The 15,058-nt window shown below is 48.0% G+C and overlaps 1 long non-coding RNA gene across 1 annotated transcript in view; it reads left to right on the top strand.

The window, feature by feature from the left end:
• Window positions 1–14,641, top strand: part of LOC116586990 — a 31,519-nt gene extending 16,878 nt beyond the window's left edge. The window contains exons 3-5 of the long non-coding RNA XR_004284254.1: window positions 5,750–5,935; window positions 12,274–12,397; window positions 13,275–14,641. This is a non-coding gene — a long non-coding RNA (uncharacterized LOC116586990). The remainder of the gene's footprint in view (window positions 1–5,749; window positions 5,936–12,273; window positions 12,398–13,274) is intronic.
• The last annotated feature ends 417 nt before the right edge of the window (window positions 14,642–15,058 follow it).

Below are 15,058 nucleotides of genomic sequence, written 5' to 3'. Positions count from 1 at the left end.
ATTTATATTTCTCTGATGTTGAGCACCTTTTCACGTTTATTGGTCATTGTATAGCTTCTTTGGAGAAATGTCTATTCAAGTCCTTTGTGACAACCCAATTTTTTAAAAGAACAACAAAAAAACCCCCTTATACTACACAACTTTAATACTTACTATAAAGTTACAGTAACACAGAGTGGTATCAGATAGCATCTCACATAGAGGTACATGGAACAGAAATAGGCCCTCATTTAAAAGGTCAATTGATTTTGATAAAGGAATCAGAGTAATTCGACAGGAAAAAAATGAGTCTATAAACACTTTTAAAATAAGTGGATAGGGACCCCTGGGTGGCTCAGTTGGTTAAGCAGCTGCCTTCGGCTCGGGTCATGATCCCAGGCCCTCGATCCTGGGATTGAGTCCCACATCGGGCTCCTTGCTCGGCAGGGAGCCTGCTTCTCCCTCTGCTTCTGCCTGCCTCTCTGTCTGCATGTGCTCGCTCGCTCTCTCTCCGTCTCTGACAAATAAATAAAATCTTAAAAAAAAAATAAATAAAATAAGTGGATAGTCCTTAAAAAAAAAAAAAGATACTAACCTTGATCTTTCCTCATACCATACATGAAAATTAATTCAAAGTAGATCACAGACCCAAATGTGAGAGCTAAAACCATAAAACTTCTAGAAGGGAAGACAGAAGAAAATCTTTGTGACCTTGGTTAAGCAAAAACTTCATAGATGGGACGTAGGAGTACAAATCACAAAGGGTATTCATTCATTGGACTTCATCAAAATTTTAAAATTTGCTTGCAAGAGAAAAATGTAAAGATAGACTACAGATTAGGAGAAAATATTTGCAAACTGATGTATATATTCTGATGTATTCAGAATATATAAAGAATTATCACTCAATTAGAAGAAGATAAATAACCCATGTAAAAAATTGGCAAAATATTTGAATAATTATTTCAGCAAGGAAGATGTGTGAATTGTCTAGGAGTACATGAAAAATGTTCAACATCACTGGTCATCAAATATAAATTAAAATCACAATGAGATACCACCTTATGCCCACCAGAATAGTTTAAAATGTTCAACAATGGTAAGTGTTGATAAGGATGTAGAGAAAATGGAATCTTCATAAGTTGTTGGTGGAAGTGGTATAGCCTCTTGACAAAATAATTTGACTATTTCTTTTAGAAGTAAGCACACATTTACCATGCAAGCCAGCAATTCCGCCCCTATGTGTTTACTCAGGAGAAATGGAAATACATGTCCTCCTAAAGAGTACACGTCCACTGTAGTGTAATTCATAATAATCAGTGCAAATGTCTGTCAACTGGTGAAGGGAACAGAATGCAGTGTATTCGCAGTGTGTGTGTGTGAGTCCCTTCTCCCACATTCCCACCAGCACTCGGTGTGGTCAGTCATTTTGAAGATAGCCATTCTAGAGAGCTTGAAGTGTTCTCTCATTGGAGTTCCATGGTAAACATTGGAGTTTTAATTGGCATTTCCCTGATAACTGACGGTGTCTTTCATCTGCTTAGCGGGCATTCGTGGGTCTTCCTTTGCAAAATGACTGTTCAAGTCTTTTGCTCATTGTTTTATTGGATTACTTGTGTTTGTGGCTTTCATTGGTTGGATGGCCTTGTTGATTTTTAAATTTTAAAATCTCTCCTTTTGGTCCCCTCCTTTCCATCCTACTACAGCTACACTGGTTCAGGCCCTTCCCACGGCTCACTGAACCATTAGAGGAGAATTGTAACTAGTGTTTCTGACATGGTTCTGCCCACCCCCCACCCCCATATTACGTCTTTGAGGAAAGGCAGAAAAATCCCTATAAAGTAGGTCCATGTTGCACCTGTGTTCCCATAACCCATAGGAAAACATCAGGCACCTTAGCATGTGTCCAGGCTGACTCATCCCCACCCCTCCCCACCAGTCTCCTAATTTGCAGACTAGTAGTGCTAATCCCTTGTAATGGCTGCCATGCAGCTTCTACTGGGCCTTAACTAGAATACCCTTCCCACTCCTTCTTCTTGCACCTGCTCTTTTCTCCTTGAAGAGCCAGGTCAAATGGCAGCTCTCCTGGGAAGCCTGCTGTAAACCCTGGACTGAGGTCCCTCCTCTGTGCTCCCATAGCAACAGGGTGCACACCCACCGGAGTGCTGTCCTCGATGGTTTGGAGGCTGAGACTGTTATCTCTGAACTTGCAACCCCAACCTGTGACAGGAGCTCAGCAAATGCCTGCTGACTGGGGGAATCAGTGGCAATTCATTTACTTCTTAGACAGTGATATCAGGAAAAAGATACACTTTCAACTAAAAAAAGAAAGAGCAAGAAGTGTGTGTGGGGAAGGGTAGGCTGGAATGAGGGGGACATGCATGGTAGGCACGCCCTCTGCTGAGAAAAGGGGTGTGTGTGAAGAGGGCAGAGAGGCTGTGCCTACCTCGGGACTGGTGCCGCCTGCTTTGTGCTGGAGGGACTCAAGGTGGTCTGCTGCCCATGTGTGCCACTCTCTGCCCTCTGCCTGTCGCCTCTGAAAGAAACCACAGACTCTCCACCCCAGGCCGAAGTGTGGCTGTCAGCCCCAGAGGCTAGGAGGCATTGCATGGAGCAAAATGGAGGATCAGAGGGTAAGCTCTGGGTCTGCAGAATGTTCTGTTTTCTTCCTTTTCCTCTCATCCCTATGGGCCTTTGTTACTCCCTGCCCCAGCTGGGGGGCCAGGTCCACTGGCCCACTGGCACCTGGGCCTGTTCCAACAGGAACTTAGCTTCTGGCTTTATCAGCTCATTGAATTGTAGTGGGAAGAGGAGCCGCTAAGGCTTTCAGGCCAGAGTGAAGGTTAGAGGGTCCCTCCCTTTGATTTCTCAGTTTATCTCTTCAGCAACTCGTTCTGAGAGCTTTCTGTCCTGGACCGCAGGTCCTCCAATGGTGGATCCCTGCCTCCCAGCACATCCCTATCACCTGGCGCAACCCTGACTAGGGAGGACCCTCCATTTGGAAGCCCAGTCACTTCTCCTGGACTCATCCCCAATCGCAGTGCACCCTGGGTCTTCCCCACCACACACTCCCAGGTATGGGAAGCCAGCTCAGCTCAGCTCAGTTCCCCAAGTCTTTTCTTCTCCAGGCCAAAGTCTTCCACTCCCACAAATCTCCTCCATGTGACATGATTTCAGGTTCCCTCAGCAACTGCCCTATGGTTACCATGCCATCATAGGCATTTCTTGGTGTCCAAGGGATCAGGGCTCAGACACTGTCCTCACCCTCCCAAGTCCAGCCGTCTCACCGAATCAGATTCTCTGGTTTGGTTTGGTTTTGTTTTCGTTTAGTTGGCCCTGATCTTGGCAAATAGACACAGGCTATGAGCTTGCTCAGCTGTGGCAGCAACAGGAAAGACCATGTCTCATTCAGTGCTGTCTCCCCTGAGGAACCTACGACAGTCCTTGGGAATGGGTGGGTGCTGAAGAAATGTTTGTGAAAGTGCACTGAACTGAGAGAGTTGGATGGAAACTTGGAAGAGACGATCATCACATAGACTATGGTCTACGCAACTGACTTGGAGGGTTTTTTGTTAGGTCCCAGCTCTTGTCACCAACACAGTCACCCCCGAGGTGGTGGAAGGAAGTTGGAAAAGGCAAGTCCCCTTCAGCTGAGGCGGGTCTATGGAGTGCCTGCCATGGGCCACTTTCTGTGCCAGATTCTACCCTGAAACATAACTTTTCACCTTGTTTTCCTTAAGGACACCTCGGAACCTACATTTTGTCTTCTTCTTTTTTTTTTTTTAAGATTTATTTGCGAGAGCATATGCGTACATGTTGGGGGAGGGGCAGAAGGAGAGAGAGAGAGAGAGAGAATCCCATGCAGACTCCACACCGAAGTGTGGAGCTCAGCTCGGGGCTCTATCTCACAACTCTGAGATTACAGCCTGAGCCAAAACCAGGACTCGGATGCTCAACCGACTGCACCACCCAGGTGCCTCATATCTTGCCTTCCTTATCTCCCTCTTGAAACATGTCTCAGGAAAGAAAAAAAAATTAAGTACATCACTTTGGAGAACCCATTCCTGGATTGAGGATTCATGTGAACGGCCCCTGAGAAGGGCGAGGGGTGGGCATCTGCCTCCATTAGAGGACAAATGCTTTCCCAAGAGACCTGTGGCTTGTCTGATGCGGTCTACAAGGCCACCAGTCCAGCACCCCATGCTCAGGGCTCCAGACCTTGACTTTCTCTTCAAAATAAACTACCAGGAACACTAGCCATCCGTGGCAGGCCCTCACAACTCGTGGAGGGGAGGAGAGGCTATCCATCCCAGCACAAGTCCTGAGTCTGAACTCAGCCTCGGAGACCGGGCTTCCGGCATTGACCATCAGTCTCCCTGGAGATCTCAGGCCTGGCTATCCAGAAGGATCCACATGGCAGTACCCCAATAATGGTTAAGGGCGCTAGGGTTTCTGGAAGCACTCGAGAGCTGAAGAAAGGGGGGGAAAAAAAACAATCAAAACCTCAATGCCAGGACAAAAACTTCAGAACCAAAAATACTTCTTTACGCCTTTACTTTGTAGCCTTAAAAGTTTTGTGGCAAACGTAAGATTCTACTTCTGGAAGAGTAGCATGTTAGAGATCGTTGTCTCAAGGAATTTTTTTTCTCTTCTTTTCATTTTTTTTTTTTCTTTTAGCTTTATGGGGCCTTGGGGGAAATTACTGGATTTGTGTACTCTAGGGAAAGGAGGAAAAGCTCTCCAGAAACCTCACTAAAATATAACCCAGTTGTAAGACAAAAATCCCATGCGATTTCATGCAGGCCTTCGATGTTAAGGTTTGATTCCAATCTATTCCTTCACCAGAAAGGCGTCTTCCTCAGTTTCACAGATCTGGGGGAGTGAGGGACCCCGGGGTCTGCACCGACCAGAATCACTCAGCAGAGAAAAATGCCCTTTGTGACATTCAGGTTACATTCGTCTGGGGTTCCCACACATGTCCATGGAATCGGGAAGATTAACAGTGAAAAATGACCTATTTTAACAGGTGCACACTTGTGTGTAAGTGGAATTTAGCCGAGCGTGGAATTATTTTAACATGGAAATAAGTTGTGGACATCCCTCTTCTGACCACACAGGAATCAGACACATGGTCAACATTTGAGAGTTTCTCAGGACTGGAAACGGATGTATTGCTTGGATTTTTCCAGAGGAAGCTACAATATCACAGGGAAATAAACACTAATGTCTACAAAACATGACTGTTCAGACTCAAATTCCTTCTGTAAAGCATGTCTGTTTTCTCAGAGGAGCAGAGAGCAAAACTTGAACTTACTGAATCTGTTTAGGGAAGATCATTTCAATGATGGCAAACAACAGGGGACAGAGATAGACACTGGTCAGCAGTGTGCTTTTTAAAAGGTGTGGTGATCAGAAAAAAAGCCCTCTTTGGGTCCAAAGCCGTGGTTTCACACTTGTGAGAGGCCTGACCGGAGGCCAGACACAGGACCGCTCTGTGCTTTGACTCTTTCTCCTGGAGAATGGGGTGGGGAGCCTGCCTGCAACCCACCTCACCAGTCTGTGGACAGAACAAATTAGTTGACGAATGTGGAGACTCTGTGAGTGTCAAGCACTGCCCACGTGAGTCAAGGCTGTCCTGGTCACTGGGTCCATCATGGCTGTGAACGTGACTTGAGGCTGCACAGGAAGGAGGCAGAGCAGCACAGAAGAAATCCTTGAGTTCCAGTGGTGTCTCCAGGAGACAATAAATTTTCTTTTTTTTTTTTTTCAGGGTGACAGCTGTTCTCTTCTGCGACTTGACTTTCCCAAGAATCTGTTCAGGGAATAGGATATGGGACTCATCAGAGTCATCACGGCGTGGGTGGAAGCACATTTCCTTAATGGGTAAAAAATCGAAACCTGCCTTTTCAAGATATCTAAATGATACCTTTGAAAAGGAACCGGAATCAGCCTAAAGGTATGATTTCAATGTTCCCATCTTGCAAAGGAGGAGAATGGAACCATGCCCCGTCTGCTGCACAGGGCTGTGTGTATGGACAAGTTCGTGCGCACACACACACATATATATACACATACATATACACATTTTCTAGGAGAGGGGAAATGTGGTCACCATGTGTCCAGTTTTCTTTTGTCTCTCCTGGTCTCTCTCTCACACATGCATATGCACATGCACACTCCCACACCCCGTCTGAGGCTATGCATAAGGTGAAATCATTCAGAGAGAGGGCTGAGTATATATATGGAAAGTAGGTATGTGAGGGGAGGCTTTGAAAAGGTTGGAGTGAGCCACATTTGATCAGGGATAAGAATTCTATTTATTTAATGCTTGCTATGGGCTAGGCATATGATAAACCAGGTCATCATTGAACCTTTACAACAAGGCATGTCTCCCTTTGCAAATGAGAAAGCCGAGACTCAGGCCCACCGAGGTGTCCAAGGTCACACAGCCAGAAGTAGCGGCATTGGTAGAAGGCTCTGTTCTGTGTCCTGCAGAATCTGGCCTCTCCCTGGCTGGCCCCAGGAGACAGAGAGAGCGGGGGTGGGGGACAGTGCGTGAGTCAGGGGTCCCCAGCTATTCAGAAAGCATGGCAAACTGGTTTCTGAACCCTTATGCCTTTTGGCTTTGCTCGGAGCCTGTGTTGTCTTCATGTGTCTCTTTTCCCAGGATTACTGAATTGGTTGTCTCTCCCAGTCTGTGTTCCGGTTCTCAGGACAACTCAGCCTCCAAGGGCTGCACTAGGAACGTGCCAGCATCTCTGCCTTCTCCCCGCCCTGTTATGCCAGCTTCCCAGGCTGTGTGCAGGACCCACAGCAGGAGAATGGCAACAGGGGCTTCACTCAGGAGGGAAGCCTGTCAGACCCTCAGTCCTTGCAGCAGGGGGCTCCTGGGGTCCTGGCTCTGCCCAACCCCCACCCCCAGCCCGGGGAGACAGGGTCTGTCTGGGCAGGGCAGGCGGCTGTGGGAGGTCCTCTGGTGGCCTTGTTTACGTTGCCCAGACTCCCAGACTCCCAACCCTGGCCCTGTCAGCCTGGGCCTGCCCGTAGCCCTGAGAAGTGACAGAGAGGGGGTGGTTTCAGTCACTGATTAAAGCCACAAAACCAGAACGCAGCACACATGAAAAGGAGGAGAGAAGAAGAGGCACAGGCTGACTGCCGGTGGCAGGCGTGATCAGGCTTGTTGCTTCCTTGGGGAGACGGAGACTAAGAGGGCCTCACCCCCCAGAATGAGTGAGTACGCTTCTGCAGGGCTGCTTGGGACCGGAGCTCCCAGGCCAGAGGTCTGTAAGAAGGATGCCTTTGGCCGTCTGGGCTCCCAGCAATGTCCCTGGGTAGAGCGGGCTGTTCACATCAGCACTCAGGAGTCCCGGGCGCAGAGGAACCTTGAACACCGGGAGCGGAGAGGTAGCTTCATCAATTCCTGTCTAGACTAGAGTTCTGGAATCCAGGTTCCCAAGATGAAAGGGGACATTATGAGGACAGGGGATAAATCTACTATGCCAACAAGACCCACATTCACCTCAGATTACTTACAGCTTTTGGCCTGCCTCAGCTCGTTGCCTGGCCCACAGCAGGGCACTTCCAGGTTTTGGCAGATTCACTTAACACCTCATCCCCACAAGAAGTCCATCACATATATTTCCATTTTTGTGGTGGTCCCTCACCCCAGGCTGATGTAAACTCCCAACTCCTTGCAGAAATTTTCCTTCTTTACTTGGGACCTTAATGACACCTAGAATGCCAAGTAAGAGGTGGGGTTAGTCATCAGCAAGCAGTGAAACCTGGCTGGGGTGACGGGGTCACCACGTGTGCTTTACTAACTCCGTCTCCGCCACACCCTTGGTCCCGAGCCCGGCACCTTTGTGTGGCAGTTACTCAAGGATGTGGGAAGCCACCCAAGCAAGGCTACCGACGCGGCCCTTCTCAAAACTGCCAGGCCGGGCTCCTTGGCAACCATAGCTCACCATCTGCCCAGTCACCCAGGGAGAGCACAGAGGTCAGTGAACTTCTGCCAAGGCGGACAGTTCTGGCGCTGAAAACCAGCCATGGGGTTTCAGTCAATCCCGGGGATCCGGTTCTGCCTCTGGCCTGGTCTTGGTCTCATGTTCCCGACTGTCCGTGGGGTCCCTTGATGCTTACAGCCTGAGAGCAAGAGGCTGGCGTGAGCCATGTTATCTTTTAAGGACCACCCCCCATCTTTATCCTAATGAAGATTGGACTGGAAGGATCTTCCAAGATCCCTTCCGGCACAGTCCAGTGGAAAAATAGGATATGTGGGCTTTGAAATCAGAAATGTCCATGTCCTGACCGCAGTCAGGCTTCTGAGTCTTTTCCCACCCTCGGTTCTCCAGCTGTGAATTAGAGATGAATGACGCCTATGGGCCCATTGGGATTGTTATTCCTGGTCTGCAGCAATGCTCAGAGCAGCTAACATTTACTGCCTGCTTCCTAAGATCCAGGCTCTTCTGTCAGTGCTTTGTAAATACTGACTCAGCTACTATGTAAGCAAACCTCTACAGACATTAGGCTGAGGGGGTTGCTTCTTCCCCAAGGCCAGTGATCAGGTACGACGCCTAGGATTCGAACCCAACAGTACAGACCTTCATTATTACTCTGTCTCCAAGAGGAACCTCATAAATGTCAGTGTCTTCTCCTTTTCCTTTCCTCCTTTAGCTCTGTAAATTCTTCTGTTTGGGTCCAAAAGTAATATTCACCAATTCTTCATGTTTTCCCTACCAGCCTCATCCCACACAATTGCATATGGCTCTGGCCATTCCTCCCAACTCTGTTTACTTCCACGTCTAGTAGTGTTCCACGGAGAGGGAACAGCTTGTGCAAATGTCCTGGGGCAGGAGAGAGTAGGGAGGGAAGACTAAAAGAGGGAAGAAGCCAGTGGCTTCCTCAGATACTCTGAGCTGTGAGGATTACATGAAGGAATTTTTTCTGTATGTTATGAGAAATGAGAAACTTCTGAAGCATTTAAAAGCCAGGAGTGACATGATCCAGGCTATTTTTTTGAAATGCAATTTTCATCCTACCAGAAACCTATCCAAGAGCCATCAGTGCCTTCCTATGCCTCCAAGCCCAAGTTTCTCTATCTCCCATTCCAGACCTCTGCCCAGCATCCAATGGGCATGTGTCTGGGTTGTGGTGAGGTGAGGGACTTCCTGGATGGGTGGAAGGTCGTGGTGGTCTGTAAGAGCCTTCCATCTGAGCAAGTCCACAAGTCAGAAGCCACCTCTAGTTCCTTTCACCTCTAGTGCTCAGCCCCTTGCCTGCTCTCCACTCTCAAGTTCTCTTCCCTGTCCTCCCACAAATCACCAAACTTTCTTTTTTTCCGCTTCATCTTTGAAAGTGCTTTCCATCGGGGTGCCTGGGTGGCTCAGTGGGTTACAGCCTCTGCCTTCGGCTCAGGTCATGATCCCAGGGTCCTGGGATGAAGCCCCACATCGGGCTCTCTGCTCAGCGGGGAACCTCTTCCTCCTCTCTCTCTCTGCCTGCCTCTCTACCTACTTGTGATCTCGGTCTGTCAAATAAATAAATAAAATCTTCAAAAAAAAAAAAAAAAGAAAGAAAGTGCTTTCAATCCATTCTGATTAACTCTGGCCTCCACATCCTCAGAGATCTGTACGTCCAACCACCAAGGCTAACAAAGATGTTTACTGAATACCTGCTAAGTGCTGGGCACAGTGTTAGACTCTAGGACACATAAGGTGTCCTAGACTTGAAGGTGTGCCCAGTCTGGCCTTGGGGGGTGGGTAGGGGAGGTGCCAGCTTTCCACCTGGCAGAGGAATGCAGATCAGCATAGTTGGTCATATTGATGTGGGGGTGGGGAGGCATCTGAATGGGCCTCACAGGCATATCGGGACACTCACATATGAGAGGAAGGACACTCCAGATGCAGGGAACAGCAGGGAAAGGCCAGGAGGAAGGGCAAGTGCTGGTCAGGTACGGGTGAGCCGGGAAGGTGCCTGCAAGAGGCCTGAGGACACTGGGCAGAGCGTTGCAGGAGACGGCACCACTGCTGCTTCATGCGGAGCTGCCCCCTTGGGTCTAAGCTTCTGAGCCCCTACAAGACAGGGGCAAGCGACCCCCACCCCCACCTCTTATAAACAGGATCAGCACCCGGAGCTGTGATCTGAATAGCATGGGTGCTCAGAGACACTAAGAGAATCTCATGGGCTCTGCCTTGTGGGCCCCGTGAGAGGAGAAAGGACAGGGACCAAGAAGTGGTGGCTGGGCCCTTCGAGGTTCATCCTCTCTGCCTTTGCCCAGGCCATCCCTACCATCCATGGTTCTTCACATCTACCCCTTCCAAATTCCACGGTCAAGTTCCGGGGGCTACCTTGCCCTTCACCTTCTCAGGCTTCCCACCAGGAAGGCACTGCCTCCTCTTTGGAACTTGGGAACTTCTTTGGAACGGTCCCTGCCTCTCCTGCACCCCTGAACCACCCCCCACACACACACACACACCACACACACACACAAACACACACACACAGTTGTCTATGTATGGCCATTCCTGGCCTTGAGAGTGGAAGGTGCTTGAGGCATCCCTCATGCCTCTGCCCTCCTGTCACCCTCCAAGGCCCGAACACCTCAGTTCTCATAAATCTCTTGCCCAAGACGTGTGTGCTGCTGAGACAGTGGCTTTAACCAGAGGCCTGACCCCTCCCAGAGCCCGGGAGGTGCATGTCAGGGGTGGTGAAGTCCTGGGAGGGGCCTGGGACAGCCTCTGGCATTACCTGGAGCTGCACTCACCTGACTCTGGGCCTGCTTGGCCGCTGACACCTCTGCCCTCCAGAAGCATCTGTGACTTGATAGCTAAGAGCTGATAAGGGTGGATGGGGAGGCTCAGGTCACCTAACTCCTCCCGCAATCAAACCTCCAAACCCTCCTCTGAGTCACTCAGGGAGGCAACCCTTTTGCCTTGTGGGTTTTTTTTTTTTTTTTTTTTAACCTCTCCCCACGTGCAGTAAAAGCAACAGGAGCCAAAATACATAGCAGCCAGGGAGCTGGGAGCACTTAGTGGGATCGCGGGAACAGGGCAAGTGTTTCTCTATAGGATGTGGGGGGTATTTGCTTTTTTCTCTTTGGGGCAGAATCTTCTCGCTCCCAATGTGGTGACAGAGTCTTATAAACCCTCCTCTTTCTGCTGATTTACAAGCACCTCAGCTCCTTCTTTCCTTCTTGAAATCAAGGTAAGTTCTCAGGGCTTTACGAGGCATTTATTGCCCATCTCCATGCCCAGTGGTGTTTTAGGGTTTACAAAAGAATTATGGCTCCAACCTACTGTGTGACTCCAATCCCAAGTGTTCAGTGCTCCAGCGAGCCAGCAGCAGCAACATGGGGCTCCCATGTCTTTCTTTGCTCTGCAGACCCATTCCCACCACCCACCAGGGTTCCGCTCAAGCTGTGCCCTCCACCTGGAATCCCTCCCACCCCCATTTGTTTAGGCATTTCTACCTACCTTTTAAGTCCTAGCTCTAGGCGGGCACTTCCCAGGAAACAGTGGCTGCTTCTCCCAGCCAGAGCCCCTACCCTGCCCCCACCCCAGCGCCTCGCTCTCATCACGGACCTCTGTGCCCTCCCTCACCAAGATACAGGTGGCTTTAGCCAGTGGTGGTGGCCGTCAAGGGCTCTCGCCCACACAGAGAACGTGTCAGTGCTGCGCACACAGAGACAAATATCCGGACACCAGGGGTCCCGGGTCTGTTCTAGATGGAACCTGGAGAAGCTTCGGTGACCTTGGGCCCAGGGTCTTCCTCCAAAGTCTTTCTGCAGGATGAAGAGCTTGCCCAGAACAGGGCTCCCCTTCCCCAACTCCTGGGGCACCTGTCCAAAACACACGCTGCTGGGTTCCTTCCCCAGACAGATGAAATTAGACTCCCAGAGAGTGCAGCCGAGAATCTATATTTTTAGAAAGCTTCCCAGGCAGCTCGTACACAGCCCGTCTCGTACCTATCTCCGGACTGGGGTGGGAACCACTGCCCCCAGAGGATTCCTGACCTGTGTTTTCTTCAATGATTAATTTTTTTTTTTTTTAATTTCGTGTTCCCTGGATTAAACTACAGCAAAACCACCACCAGGAAAACACGTCTGGTGCTTAATGGGAGAACTCTGGGTCGTGACTCTGCTTTCATGTCTCTCGAGGGGCTGCTAGTTTTGGTAGAAATCCCAGGTATTTGAAAACACATAACTTCCACCAACTCCTCTGTCTGAGGTGGTGCAGGCTGCCATGACGAAATGCCACAGACTGGCTGGCTTACACACCACGCCTTTATTTCTCACAGTTCCGGAGCCCGGGAAGTCTGAGATCCGGGTACCTGAAGATTCACTTCCCGATGAGTACCCTCTTCTGGCTTGCAGATGGCCGCCTTCTGGCTGTGTTCTCACATGTGGAGAGAGAGCATTCTGGTGTCTCTTTCTCTTATAAGTCCCAAGTCTGATCAGAGTAGGACCCACCCTGATAAACTAACTTAAACTTGATGACTTCTAGGGGTGCCTGGGTGGCTTAGTCTGTCTCAGGGTCCTGGGATCAGGACCCATCAGCCCCATGTGGGGCTCCCTGCTCAGCAGGGAGTCTGCTTTACCCTCTCCTGCCCCTCAGCCCCGCTTGGGCTCTCGCTCTCTCTCTTGCTCTGCTCTCACTCAAATAAATAAAATCTTAAAAAAAAATAAATAAATAAGTTTTATCACCTCCTCCCAGGCCCTTTCTCCACACAAAGTCACATTGGGGTTAGGGCTTTAACAGATGAATGGAGGCGGGGGAGGGTACGAACATCGTGTACACAGTATCATCTCTGGCTGATGCTTTAGAGAAAGCTGAGCTGACTGTATGGGGCAAATTTGTGCTAGATAAATTCTACGACATATCTTGTCCAAAGAGTTCTCTAGAAATAGCTGCTGCTCCCTCCATTTCCTGGGTAATTCAGCACGCACAATTTGAAAGACCACGGTTGCTTCCCCCCTTGTGGGGGTGTGGGTACCACTTCACACCAGGGTGCCCCCAGCCCAGGATGCTTCTGGACACGTGTCAGGGTGCTTCCAGCTGTCTGAACATCCCTTGTCCCACCCGCTTTTCAAGGAGGATTTCCATCTTTTCTGCCAATTCTGCGAACACCTTCATTTCCTCTTAATGACAATGTCTTTTCTACAGCAGTCAGCTAACATGGGTTTTTGCTGCTTGTGGTTTAGATTTCGATGGCTACGTCTATCACATAAGGAACCATTAAGGGGTTGTGAGTATTCGGTCTGAAGCAGGGAAGCCTCAGGAGGTGCTGTTTATCTACAGATATCTGAAGGGCTGTCATGTGGAGGAGAAACAGACTGCTTCTGTGTGGCTCCAGAAGGCAAAACGAGACGGATGAAGAAAGCTTGGAGGAGAAATACTTTAGCTCAGCACAAGGCAGAACCTTCTGAACTAGTCCTCAGGAAGATGACGCTGAGCAACAGAGTGGGCTTGCTCCCAGTCACAGGGGCGGTTTGTGGAGGCTGAACCCTTTTGTCAAGGGTGCAGTATAGAAAGGATCTATTTACTAGATAAGGCGCCCCTGCTTCTAAGATAGTCTCCATTTTTAATTGCATTTCTGTACAACTCAGGTGCCACTTTAGTAATCAATCAGCCACAGGAGGAAAGGAAAGGGAAAGGAAAGACAGGGAGAGAACCACCCAGCCGCATTCTTATTAATTTTTTATAATCTTAATTTTCATGATGATAAGAAGAAAAAGTAAACCGTGTGCTATGACCAAAATTTGGTTACTATAGAAAAGTCTGAAGTAGAAAATATCTATCACCTATCTCCCACCACACATTTTGGGTATCTATTTTTACTTTTCTTTTATCAATATATACATAATTTGGTAACAGTTTTATTGAAATAGAATTCACATACCCCACAATTCAGCCATTTCAAACGTACAGTTGAATGGTTTTTAGCATGTTCTCAGAGTTGTACAACCACCACCACAACCCAATTTAGAATATTTTCCTAAACCCATTCCCCAAACCCTCTACCCTATAGCAGTGACCCCATTATTTCCTCCACTTCCTCACACCCCTTCAGCTCAGGGAAACCACTGATCTATTTTCTAACTCTATAGACTTTCTTATTCTGGAATTTCCTGTAAATAGAATATTATATAACCATAATATGTGGCCTTTTGTGGTCAGCTTCTTTCACTTACCATAGTATGTTCACAGTTCATCCATATTGTAATCTGTGTCATTACTGTAATCATCTCTGTTGCTGAAAAATACTCCAGTGTAGGAGAATGCCACATTTTCTACCCATAACTTCAGGCCGATGGATTTTTGGATTGTTTCCATTTTTGCCTATGATGTATAAGGCTGCATGGATATTTGCATACACATTTTTGTATGAGCATATGTTTTCATTTCTCTTGGGTACATACCTAGAAATAGAATTTTTTAGGTCCTATGGTAGCTATCTTTAAACCTTTTGAGGAATTTCCAGACTGTTTCCCAAGACGTTTATACCATTTACATTTCTACCAGCAGTGGTGAGAATTCTCTCCACATCCTCACCAACACTTGCTATTATCAGTCCTTTTTATTCAAGCCATCCTAGTGGCTATAAAGATGCATCTCATGGGGCACCTAGCTGACTCAATCAGCAGAACCTGTGACTCTTGATCTTGGGGTCATAGGTTTGTGCCCTATGTTGGGTGTAGAGATGACTTAAAAAAATTTTTTAAGAGCATCTCATTGTGGTTTTATTTGCATTTCCTGATGGCTAATTATCCACATTTTTATGTGCTTATTGGCCATTGTATATAGTCTTTGGAGAAATATGCAGATCTTTTATCCATTTCTTAATTATGTCATTTGTCTTTTTTATTATTGAGCTTTAAGAGTTCTTTATATTTTCTAGATAAAAATCCCATATCAGATATACTAACTGTAAAAATGTTCTCACATTCTTTTTGGGTGTTTTTTACTTTTTTGATGGTGCCCTTAGAAGTACAAAATATTTTTAATGTTGTTGAAGTCCAACTTGATCTATTTTTTTCTTTTGTTGTGAGTTCTTTTGGTGTCCTATCTGAGAAACCATTGCC

Source organism: Mustela erminea, chromosome 1 (assembly GCF_009829155.1).
Source record: "Mustela erminea isolate mMusErm1 chromosome 1, mMusErm1.Pri, whole genome shotgun sequence".
Classification (NCBI taxonomy): domain Eukaryota; kingdom Metazoa; phylum Chordata; class Mammalia; order Carnivora; family Mustelidae; genus Mustela; species Mustela erminea.
Note: the sequence above shows the minus strand (reverse complement) of the source record. Positions and strands in the feature narration are given on the sequence as shown.